Source organism: Maylandia zebra, linkage group LG18 (assembly GCF_041146795.1).
Source record: "Maylandia zebra isolate NMK-2024a linkage group LG18, Mzebra_GT3a, whole genome shotgun sequence".
NCBI classification, from domain to species: Eukaryota; Metazoa; Chordata; class Actinopteri; order Cichliformes; family Cichlidae; genus Maylandia; species Maylandia zebra.
The window spans coordinates 3,802,993-3,816,097 of record NC_135184.1 but is presented as its reverse complement, the minus strand read 5'-3'; the positions used below and the strand labels follow the sequence as shown (position 1 = coordinate 3,816,097).

The 13,105-nt window shown below is 39.6% G+C and overlaps 1 protein-coding gene across 1 annotated transcript in view; it reads left to right on the top strand.

Annotated features, from left to right (window-relative positions):
* The window catches only part of basp1 (brain abundant, membrane attached signal protein 1), a 50,346-nt gene that overhangs the window by 17,266 nt on the left and 19,975 nt on the right, over positions 1 to 13,105 (top strand). The window lies entirely within an intron of this gene.

Sequence of the window (13,105 nt, the reverse complement as noted above, 5' to 3'; positions counted from 1 at the left end):
CTGGATGTGTGTATTTTAATATAAATAGCGTATATTTTCTGGACTTCATCAAGTGGTTTTTATGGTCTGAAGCAAAGCAGCCATTGCAGCCATGTTGAAGAGCCTTCAGGTGCATATTTGAGAGAACGTGAAAGACAAAATAAAAATATAAAGCTCCGAATCAGGACGCAAACTGGCAGTCTGCTTCATACTGTGAGTTCCTATCTCAGTGCTTTAAAGATCACGTTTACAAAATCAAAAGAGCTGAATTTAAATTCACATATCAGCTAAAAACAAACAAACATGTACACAAAGTTCTGAGGTGGCAATGAAGTGAAACCCCTAGAATATGTTTAGTTGTGGTACCATTTGTATTTAATTGCGTGAACATTTGAGGCTTTTTTCTTGCAGTAACCACCAGGGCTGAAGAAAGAAGCCAAAACAGAAGTGTCGAAAGCTGCAGTTCCTCAAACGGCCCCTTGCCTCCAAAAGTGCATCAATCCTCACAGACTCACATGCTAAAAACGCCCAACACATATTCTCTGCAGCTGTTTTCCTCCATTATGACAGCTGTACTGGTGATACATGTTTGTGTAACTTATTAAATTAAGACTTATTGTTACGCATTATTAGGGCTTTGCTGCTTTGAGCAACAAGCAGCTGTAGCTCACTACCCTTTTGGCAAGATAAGGTTTACGTGGTTACAATAAATAATGCGGCAGCAATCGACATGTTCAAATCGATGCTTCAAAGCAGACTTAAATTTAAAAAGAAAATAATTTATGATTAAAACAGAAGTCTTATAGAAAAATGTTGCTGAGCTGAAAATGTGCAATAACCTGGCCGCAGATGATTGTTGTTTCTTTGTTTGCTTGTTTATCTCTTTAATTCCTCTATAAGGATATCTATCTGGCTTCCCCGTAAAGATGAGTCACGAGGCTGTATATAGGAAGTTGTTATCTGTGCACACAACCAGTTTCACTCCTTTCGCTGTAATGTCAGAAAGCAGTGAAACTCAGGAACCTCATCAGACTCTTTGTCACTCTGACAGGCCGAACAACCAACCAGAACGAATGTCTTGATGTCTGTCTGTGCCCAGGCGACGGTGTCACATCTATTTGTCTGCAGTGTGTGTGTGTGTGTGTGTGTGTGTGTGTGTGTGTGTGTGTGTGTGTGTGTGTGTGTGTGTGTGTGTAAGACTCGTCGGTGTTAAACCCACAACCAACTTTATCTCCCTGTGGTCTGTGTGTTTGCTGTGTGCTCTTAGAGTGTCACCACTCTTTAAAGACACAGTGACTTGCTCTGCTCAGAAGTATTGATCAGTGTCTCACTGAAATAAAAATACATGTTTCTTACAGACTTATGTGTTTCCTTTTCAAACAAAATTAAATGTGTGGTGAATGTCTGTGCGCCCTAATTTTACCAGCTGGTGGTGCAAAGACATGCTGCAGATCTGTAACATTAGCAAATATTAGCATAGGTAAGCTAGTTAGATTTCATAGCCAGACTTAAACATGTCTACACATATTGCTAACTATATGAAATTAATATTTAGATGTAGGTATTGCCACTTAGCACTAGCTAAAAAGGTAAAGTTATTTGGGGGGGGGTAAAAAACAATTATCTAATAATTTAAAAAGGCAAACCTAACCAAACCACCAATAATATTAATAATAACCTCGATTTATATAGCTTAGACCTTTAAAAAAAGATGTCTTGTTTAAAGTATCTCTATATTTCTCTGTCATTACTAGTTATAGTAACAGTGTGTCATCTGCATAACAGAGTGAATCAGTACTGCCTTTGTGGGGTTGTTTTTGTTTTGTTTGTGTTTTTTCAGGGGAAACATGTTTGTTTCTCTAGATTTTCCACTCCACTGTTTTCCAATACTTTCTACAATCTCCCTCCAGGAATTTTTGAGCCCTTGTATTGATTCTATGATTATTTTTGCTTATATTGAGACAATGATTGTTATTCTTTCGCTGATAAATTCAGTAAAGCATAGACAGAGCATAAGGAAGCAGCACATAATATAAAAACTATTCACATAGGACTTACTTATCACTTAGCGGTTTCCTCTGATAGAAAACCAGCATTACCCTTTTCTTTATTTTTGAAAGATGAGTTATCCTGTCTCTAGTGTGGTGATGAAATATAAGCATGAAACTAACACGTTTAAAAAAATAGCGCTGGTGTCTTCCTGTTGTATAAAATATTCCTGCTAAAAGCTTCTATAGGTGACAGTGCTACACCCCCTTGGCCTTTTGAGATAATTACTTTTAGCCATGCCATTTTCTTGTGAGACAGGAGACACCCAGGGTCCTCTCAGGTCGTGTTACTGCATCGGGGTTTAAAGAAAATGTGGTCATTACTGTCACAGTCAAACAGATTGACCCATGTGGTTTGGGCTACTTAAGGGGAATATGCACAGAAAGACTTGCAGCAAAATGGCAACCATGCAGAGGTCATGAAATTTCTATGAAGTTTTAGTGGTGACAGAAAAATCATTGAAGAAGCAAAGTGACTAACCTGAACTCAGCCTTTAGCTGTTCCAGGAGAATTTGTTTGATGGGAAGGAAATACATGTTAAAGTCAGAACAGGGGGTTTCCAGTTCCTGTGGCATTTTTATTACACACATTAAGGCTTGTCATGAACAAAACGGGTCAGCTGAGCCGTTTTGATATTTGCCGTTTCATCCACCACATTATTCTTGAGAATGAGTTCCATAAACCAATTCAGCATTTTGTTTTTCCTGATGAAAAAAATCTCACTTGAAATAATTGCAGCTAATGATAGTGTTGGCAGGAGGAAATGTTCTGTTTTGTGTGGACACGCTCCACTTTCTATTCCCAGAGACCCATGATTTCCCAGAGGATGAGAGGCCTGTGAGGACTTTGCTGCTATTTTTGGAAAAATGATTTGGGAACATCCACTTAAGTTTAATTTTCATAAAAACGCGAATAAATGCCAAATAAGTGGGTTTTTTCCCCTTTTTAGTTGCTCTTCAGCTTTAATGAGCCAGAGGACACTAATTGAAACATTTCTCTTTCTATTTTTTTGCATTAATTAAATCTAACTCCACTAAGAAGGACGTGAGATTATTTACCGCTCTCTCGCTCCAGATTCCACCAGCGCTCATTAACGTTTCAGCTTCATTTTCACAAGGATTCGATGTGAGAGTTACTAGAGTTTCTATTTCCAATGCCAACACTGACAGGTTCACAAAGTTCACAACAACATGAACAGGGAAGGAAAATAAGTGTTGTGAAAATCTGTTGGCAGGAGTCCAGGATAAATGATGGAAATCGCTTAAACCAAACAAGGAAGCAAGAAAGCAAACTTACGAGACAGCCCAGCAGCTTCTTCTTCAAGTTTGCGTCCAGCTTCCACTTTGTATATAAAGACAAATGAAGAAGGAAGCCAACTTCCACAAACACATCACATGGTTACAGTTTATCTTCCTGATTTCCAATTCCATTTGACATTTAACACCAGCGGCCTTGACCTTTTATTCGTTATTAGGCATTGTTATTGTCACTGCGGCCATCAGTCAGACTGCAATATTTAGGACATAGGTCCGCCCTAATGTGAACACCCTGCCTGTCATCCCTTTTCCCACTAATTGGGGTCATTGGACTAATATGATACAACATGAAAATCTTTTTGGGATCAATCTTGAATCTAACTTTTTAAATATAAACTCAAATTTATCCACCGAGGTCATAAATCAAATAGGACATAGTTTTATTTTCCTATAGACTGAGTTAGTTTCAATCAGAGGTGCTGCCCCCTGCTGTACGTGAGAAAGAATACAGGCTTGAGGCACTTGTGTTCTGATTTCACATTTCACACATAGAAGCGATGTCCATCTTTGTCACGGCGGGACACACCTGTGTGTTTATGAAGTGGACCCAAGATGCAGACGCAGGAGAAAAATGAAGTATAACATAAAGCGAGCTTTTAATGCGGCTCAATATATTAAACAAGAAACGAGGGAAAAACTAAACTGAAACCTATACTGGGATAAACTAAGATTAACTAAGAGCATGCGAACCAATGACGAGAAACGTGAACATGAGTAAAACCTGACAAGACTTGACAACAGATGACCCGACAAAGAACAGAAGACAGAGGACTTAAATACACGGGAGGGTAATCGGGGAAGTAGAAACGCCTGGGGAGACACAGCTGACACAAATGAACATGACGCCACAGGGGGAAGCAAAACACAACACAATGAACATGGAAACACTTGACTCTTCAAAATAAAACAGGAAACATGGAGAGATGTAGACACGAGTTTGACAACGTGGACACAACACAGACATGAAACACAGATTGGACAGGAGACATAACACAGAAACCAAGACATGGATGAAACAAAAAGCAGAATAAACCTCAGCTAAATCCAATTATTAATTACACAAGAACTCACAATCACAAACTTAACATAAGAAACTCAAAAATACAGACTCAAAACGCTGGGTCACAAAACTTTATAATCACATAGAGGAGAAATATCAGACATTTCCCTCAGTCTGACTTTATTTTTAGCCATTTATTCTTTATTCTGTCCATTACGGCACTTCATTGAAATGATTTCGCTCTTACCTTGATCGAAAGTTTCAAGCCCAGGAGGTTTCCATCAAAACATCGTCTGTAGATTTCCCCGCAGTTCAGCGTGATGCGTCTTATCTTTGGGAAACTCCCGACAGGAATTTAAATTGAACTTCTGTCAGTTTGACTGAGATTTGGCAAGTGAATGTGTGGGAAGCAAAATCAGAAAAGAAAGAAACAACGAAATGAAAATACGAAAGGACTTTTACTTGGTGAGAAATGGAGGACTTTCTCACTTCTTTCAAGGTCTTTCATTCTTTTATAGTCACTTTACAGAGTGTTTTATTGCAAAGGTGCTACCGCTCTGACCTCTAGATTCTGTAATGCTGCTCACAGACAAAACTATCCTCAGCCAGCGTCTGGATTTTGAAGGGCAGCAGTTAAAAGCCTAAATGTAGAAGGTGGTGCTGATATGATGAGGTCACAACATGACATTTACCAGGTGACATGGGGAGGACCACTTAAAACCATTTCAGAGACAAGGAGAGGACGACAAGAGCAGATAAGCAGATAAAGTGTTTTAAAAAGCTGAAAGCTGCACCAAATAATTATAACATCCAGCCGTGATTGTAGTTTTTGCTCAGGAAGAAATCAAGCTTTAGTTTTGGTCTTTTCTTTAAAAAACAGTCCCAAATCAGAACAACAGTCGCCTCAAGGAGCTTTATCTTGTAAGGCAGACCCTACAATAATAGAGAAAAAACCCAACAATCATATGACCCCCTATGAGCAAGCACTTTGGCAACAGTGGGAAGGGAAAAACTCCCTTTTAACAGGAAGAAACCTCCGACAGAACCAGGCTCAGGAGGGGCGGGGCCATCTGCTGCGACTGGTTGGGGTGAGAGATGGAAGACAGGATAAAGACATGCTGTGGACGAGAGACAGAGATTAATAACAGATATGATTCAATAAGATAGGCAAACAGACTTCTCAGCATCACAGCTTTTTAAGGCAAAGGTAGAGTCAAAAATAATTATATATTTTGTTAATGTATTTTTTTCATGCAATCATGTGTGATGTAAGACGGTGTTGTATGCACACTCAGGTCCACAGGATCTTCCATGAAGGGTGATGCTGTTTTCCAGAAAATCTATTGGTCAGTAGGTGCTGGTTTTGTATATGCTCCCAGTGTGCACTGTAAGCATGTAACTGGTTAGAGGTGAACCACCATCTATTCTCACAGTACAGGCCTCCTTAGTAGGTGATAGTCACTGGTCATCCTGTATCTTAGTCCAGCCTGGTACTGTGTAGTTTCACATGTCGTTTAATGTTCATACTCAATCTGTCAATGTTACAGTTTGTTCACAATTAAAATACACCTTTATTAAAAGTATACTTTTCCTCTACTTGCGATGTCGTCATCAGTGCAGCAGTAACTTGAAAAACAACAACGATAACATCATATTTATTAACTGTATAAATATTAGCCCTGAGCATTCTTGGGCTCAAACCATCTGTGATGAACTACAGATTCTTTTAGTATCTGCAAATCCCGTAAACTGCTGAGCTTTACTGTTGACAACTCTTTCCCAGGACATTACGATCTGTTATCATCTTAGTAAGTAAATCACTCCTTTAAACCCTTCCTGAAGGAGTCTCATGAGCAGATGATTTAGCCTTTTTATGAACTTCCTGATAAATTCTGATTCATGGTTTGTGGTATCCGGCTCAGGTGGCAGTTGTGCGGTTTGCGCCATTTTAACAGTACGAGGTGGGTGACTTTGTGACCTTATTTTGCGACTGACAGCTTACTCGACACCATCTGAACCTCACCGATGCAGTAAACGCCGCCCATCTGGTACCGCTCAAAGCAAACACCAAATATGGCGTGACCCTGGGCCCGCGCTGGAGGAGAGAGAGGCGGGGAAGAGGAAAAGTAACTTCTGTTTTACACAGGAAGCGCCCTTGACTTATGGCTAGGAGCTGGATGACTTCAAATGAGGTTTCTTAAATATACAGAGCATCCTCTCTGTGAAATATTCACGGCTTTAAAACAAGGTCACCGGTGACCCAGTGCACTGCAAACAGCACAAAAAGGGAGGAATAAAACTCTTTAACTCCCACCCTGTGGTGTCTAGTTGAGCATATTCTACATCGCATGTTTTGTCATAAACAACCGATGACTCAGAGCAGCCCGAAGCTGAGAAATGTCAACAGGTTTAGCATCACAGCCTAAATTCACCCTCCTGCGTTTAAAGTCAGAACTCAGTGATTCAGATCAGGATTTATTTGGCTTGTGGTTTGTTTCTGGTGATAATTTAATTTAACGTGTAGCGAGTATGACTGTGAATAATTTATCTTTAAGGTAACACACTGCAAGTCTTATTTTCACCCTCGTGCACGACTCTCGTTTCTTTATGATGGATGTACATTCTTTGTGATTTATTCTGTTTGAAATTTAAATTTACATATTTTATTTATCTTACTGGGTTTAATCTCCTTATCAGGTGACAGAAGTTGGGCACATTTTGAGGAAGCACCCAGTCTGTGTTTGGCCTCTATCGTCCGGGGTTTCTGTCTTTTTAAACGTCTACATTTTCCTGCCTTTATCGCTGACTTGCTGAAAAACATCCAAACTCGATGCAGAGCTATCTCTCTGAATGTGAACATACAGCTTACATTTTGTGAAGGAGGGCCCCTTCTTGTTTTCTTTATGGCAGCCTTCATGCTGACGGATGGCTGTGTGTGTGTGTGTGTGTGTGTGTGTGTGTGTGTGTGTGTGTGTGTGTGTGTGTGTGTGTGTGTGTTAGAAAAGCTGCGGGCTGGTCAGAAGTCACATATTTCTCAGCCATAACATCCACAAAGCTCATTAATAAACACTGAGTGTTGTTTATCTACGCACATATAAGTTGTGCTGCTACAGCGTGTGTGTGTGTGTGCTGTGGCCTTGTGCAGACTCACACTCTGTCACACTAATAGAGTTTCTGAATCCCTGAAACTTTCCATATATTTATGTATGCAGTACTGTCACAGTCAGGTCCTGGTGAACAGTTTGGGTTCATCTCTAACAGCTGTTGTATTTTAACCCACTTGTTTCAAAGCTCCATTTTCTTGGTTTCCATGACGATGCATCCTCACTGAAGACACAACAGCACAGGGCTGCAGACACAATCCCTGCGTCCTACTGCAAAAAAGTCGTGCCGATAAAGATGCAGGACAGTTTGTGTCAGTGCACCCAAACACATAGTTGTTGTTGTTTTGCGTGTTAGAGCTGGCTGAAATATCAGTTACCACAAGTAATCACCTCAACAACTTACAGCTGCTTTAGAAAAGAGGAAGTTCTGGTTTCCCTTTTTTCACATCTTTGTATTTCTGACTCTTTTGAGCTGTTCTTATTTAATGAGATGCATTAGATCATTTAAAAACTTGTTTTTCTGTCTAAATAATATATAATAAAAAAGAAATCTCTGATGCTTAGGTTAAATGAGGGCCATCTTGGACCCAGCAGGCCTCCCAGTTTGCAGCACACTGCTGAAATCTGGGATTTAAAATCCTTAGTCATCATGGTTGTTTTGAGATTGGTTATTAAATCACTTGTATTAGATCTCATTTTCCCATGAAAAGTCAAGCGTAATTTATTCTGTTTAACAGGGTGGGAACAAATATCCTGTGACTGAATTGTGTTGACAAGTTATAATGGCGTTTTACATTAAAATGTCATTTAAAAATACATTTAAAACAAAGCCAGTAACAGATTAGCACTACAAGAACCACACATGCCCCAAACATCAGCTGTTCGTGCACCACTGTTCTCCTTATGTGTGAACGGATTGGCATCTGATCTTAATTTCTTGGAAACCTTTCAGTTTAATTTTTCTTTGTTTGTACAGTATTTATTATGTTTATGGTTTTGGCATAAGCAGCTTTTCCATCAGGCCACCCAGGAAATGGATGCCTGCCAAACAGCAGCCCCTTATTGCCTCAAATTAAACCTGTCTGCATCGAAAAGTAAATGGTTACAATAGCCATAGCTAAACTGTGAAGTCGTATTTAAATTTTAACAGGCGTCTTGGGGATACTCTGTTTACATGCAGATGTTGTGGCTGGAGCACACCGCAATTCTGGAAAGCAATGCATTAGGCTGGCTCGGGCTCTCACTCATATTCAGTGTGTTAGCATCATTTAAATCCAGAATTGAATTCAAAATCCTGCTCCTCACATACAAGGTCTTAAATAATCAGGCCCCATCTTATCTTAATGACCTTGTAGTACCATATCACCCTATTAGAGCACTTCGCTCTCGCTCTGTAGGCCTACTTGTTGTTCCTAGAGTATTTAAAAGTAGAATGGGAGGCAGAGCCTTCAGTTTTCAGGCCCCTCTTCTGTGGAACCAGCTTCCAGTTTGGATTCAGGAGACAGACACTATCTCTACTTTCAAGATTAGGCTTCAAACTTTCCTTTTTGCTAAAGCATATAGTTAGGGCTGGACCAGGTGACCCTGAATCCTCCCTTAGTTATGCTGCAATAGACGTAGGCTGCCGGGGGATTCTCATGATGCACTGAGTTTTTCCTTTCCAGTCACCTTTCTCACTCACTATGTGTTAACAGACCTCTCTGCATTGAATCATATCTGTTATTAATCTCTGTCTTTGTTCCACAGCATGTCTTTCATCCTGTCTTCCTTCTCTCACCCCAACCGGTCGCAGCAGATGGCCCCGCCCCTCCCTGAGCCTGGTTCTGCTGGAGGTTTCTTCCTGTTAAAAGGGAGTTTTTCCTTCCCATTGTCGCCAAAGTGCTTGCTCATAGGGGGTCATATGATTGTTGGGTTTTTCTCTGTATCTATGAAGTGGCTTGAGGCGACTTTTGTTGTGATTTGGCGCTATATAAATAAAATTGAATTGAATTGAATTGAATTGAATTTTCTGGTGGACTGTGACAGGTTGGCAACGCACAGGAAAATACAAATAGGGCACAAAATTTAAATCTAGCATGCAATTACAAATAAACATATTTACAGCCACCTTCAGTGGTCTCTATAGCTCACTTTATGACAACAATATGAAATTAATTTCTATATAAATTTGCTAATTGGAATCCTCTATGTCCTCTGTAGTTAATGCACTAATTTATAAGAGGAGAAAAATGAGGTTTGTGTGTCTGCGAGTTTTGCACAGCAAGTCTATAAATGCAGATTGCTAACCAAGCCAGCTAGCATTAGCTGATAACAGTCCACCCCCTCTACCAAATATGATTACTTCTGCGAACAGTGCTGAGTAATATCTTGATTGCCACTTACATCTTTGATATACGGTTCTGATATTTGTGGGACTAAACCATGGGTGGCCAACTCCAGGCCTCAAGAGCCGGTGTCCTTTAGGTTTTAGATGTGTCCTTCATCCAACACAGCTGATTTAAATGCTAAATGACCTCCTCAACATGCCTTGAATTTCTCCAGAGGCCTGGTAATGAACTAATCATTTGATTCAGGTGTATTGACCGAGGGTGAGATCTAAAACCTGCAGGATGCCGGCTCTCGAGGATTGGAGTTGGACACCCCTGGACTAAACACTCAACTTTAGCATTGATTTGGTTTAAGTTAGATAGAGGGATAGTGGATATATTAGACAAAGGATGTTGAAGATGGAGCTGCTGAACAGGAGGAAAGAGCGACCTCAGAGGAGGTTCATGGATGTGCTGAAGGAGGACAGTGTGGCAGAAAAACGTGCTAGAGTTAGGGCGATGTGGAGGCACATAACGTGCTGTGGCAATCCATATAGGAAACACCCAGAAGCGTCAACACAATAGGTGTCATTTTTCTGTATTTTTGCATACAGTCCAGAACGTGTTGTAGGGTAAATGTTGAAACTGATAGTGAAAAACTAGAAAAGGAATATAGTGCCAGTAAGTGTCATCAGTGTAGAGAGGACACGTGTGGGTGGATAACAAAAATATTCTAACAAGAATTTAAAATGTTAAAAAAAGAAGAAGGAGGCGGCTTGGCTTTGGTTTTAAAATAAAAAATTATTTTTAACTGTCGTGGTTACGTGTATTTATGATTTGACTGTTGGGAATTCCTCATGAATATCTAACGTTAATCATTTTATGCTGCAGGTTGTTGTTTTCTCCATGGCAACCTTCATGCCGACGAATGGCTGTGTGTGTGTGTGTGTGTGTGTGTGTGTGTGTGTGTGTGTGTGTGTGTGTGTGTGTGTGTGTGTGTGTTGAAATTGGATCCATTCCCTGTCGGAGGAAATACAGCAGTCTGATTTCCTGCCAATAAACTGCAGTTATGTTCTGGTTGCACTGCAGTCTTTCTATCCACATCTGCAATGAGCTGCTGGTACTGCTCATAAATATATGTAAATGCACTTGTAAACAGTACACACACATTTTTCAGCACTCTGTGTGTGTATGTGTGTGTGCAGAGTTCGACAAATCACCTGCACACACGCAGATTTACGCACAAATATTAGAATTACACGGTGGTGAAATGAGTTTTGCCATTCAGAATAAAAAACCATGTAACACTAACATAATGAGAATGTACAAGGTCGCATTTAAAGCCCTCTGAGATGCTTGGAAACAGCCATGCATGTTAAAGAGTAAAACTTGACATGTTGTTTAATCATCTCGACAGCTGTGCTGGTTAATAAGGAGACTTTTAATGTTCATGCAGTTCAGTGAGTACAGTTCATCACAGCATATTTACAGTCAGGTTACATTTTGGCAAGTCTATGGAAATATAAGCAACAGGAGTTGATGAAGTCCTCTGAAAAACTTTTAATTCTCTATGGACCAGACATAAAACGTCTCAAGTTCTGGTAATTGCAAACGTTAAATGTTTTGATTTGAAGCTGCTATACATTCAAGTCTGGTTAGATACAGGCCCAAACACAAATGATGTCAAATTATGTCTGCATGGCCATAAGAAACCAGGTTTAAAGTTGAAATCTGTCCACTCTGACCTTCTGATTTCCCTCCCAAGCACTAAAGCTGCAATTCCTTAAGTCACTTAAGGTCTTTATCACATACACAGACACACATACACACACACACACACACACACACACAAAGGTCTTTATGAATTTTGATTTCTAAATTGAAATCATCTGTATGTCTGTTAGGAGTCTGAAGGGTAGCACTGGCGCTTGCCAGTATGTTTTCTTGTTGTTAGTTTTGCTGACACTGTTGTTTTGCATGGGTGGAGACAATTTCTGTTCTATAATGGTGGTTCAGGTTTTTAAAACTTAATTCATTAATTAAAAGAATGAACTGAAACTTGGGTTGGACGTAAGATGTTATCTTGAGGTCTAGGTTTGAAAAATATGTTGTAAAAGGAACTTCTTTTATTCATTTTCTGTCACATAGATATATTGAACGGACACCTGTAAATAATTAGTTTGTACATTTCTTTCTACATTTGGCTCTGTCACATGTCAGAGAGTCAATATCCTCAATATGGTCATCTCAGTCATACTGGTTGTGAGTACAGAACTCCACCCACCTGCTGTTTAACTGTTGTTTTTTGCAAGAGACAACCATTAGAAGAAGACTTCCTGTTAAAAGGGAGATCTTCCTCCCCACCATCAGAAACACCCTTCCTCACAGAGGGTCATCTGACCATTTAGGTTGTCTTATGTTGTAGGGTGCTTTGCTTTCAATATAAAGCATCTTCAGTGACTGTATAATTTAAAGCACTTTGAATTGAAGATAATTTAATGAATTATTCATCAAGTTTATTGGTAATAAGCATTTAACCATCAGCCACATCTATCCCAGCTCTAACTTTGGTGTTTTTTACCTGCAGTTCCTTAAACTAACGATTGCTAGGATGAGGTTTTTGTTAAACAGCAGATGTTTATGCTATGTGTTGGAATTATGGGCTTTTATTTTAATACTTCTTATTGCGCCTGCCATGAATATTGCTTATTTATTGTGGACAAAATTTCTGGCTGATGCAGAAAGAGCAAATATAAGAAAAGTAAGAGACTTCGTGATATCTGTTGAGGGAAAATACAAAGTTTCTAAAAACCTTTGTCAAATAGGTTTAATACTGAATGAGCTGCAAGAACTAAATATGGAAATTTTGGAAATGTGCCATCACTCGCCTACATATTTGTGGACGATAAAGAGGCACTTGCATTAACTCTGACGTGTTTGCCATTGAAACCAAGCCTTCAGCCTATATAGATAAGCTGCATATTTGCTTTTGAAATGCATGTTTGTCAGCTCTCCTGTCTTATCTTTACAATATGTTGTACTTAGCGCAGGTGAAGGTAAACAATGACAAAACTATCAAGCACAGCTCGTGTTTAAAAGTCAACACTTTTCAGCTTGTAGTGAAAAAGTTTTTTTTTTTTCCTTTCTGTCCTCGGATATCTTATCATTAAAAAAGGATCTAATTTAACTGGTGCAAGTTTAAGTGGTTGCTTGTCGGTGCTAACTGAAATATTATTGTGTTTCATGGTACCACGACCATAAAAACCCGATTCAAGGATGTCTTCCTCGGACATGTCTGCCAAAAATTGTTGCAAAAGGTCTTTTCAGATGCTAAGAAAGACCAACATCTGA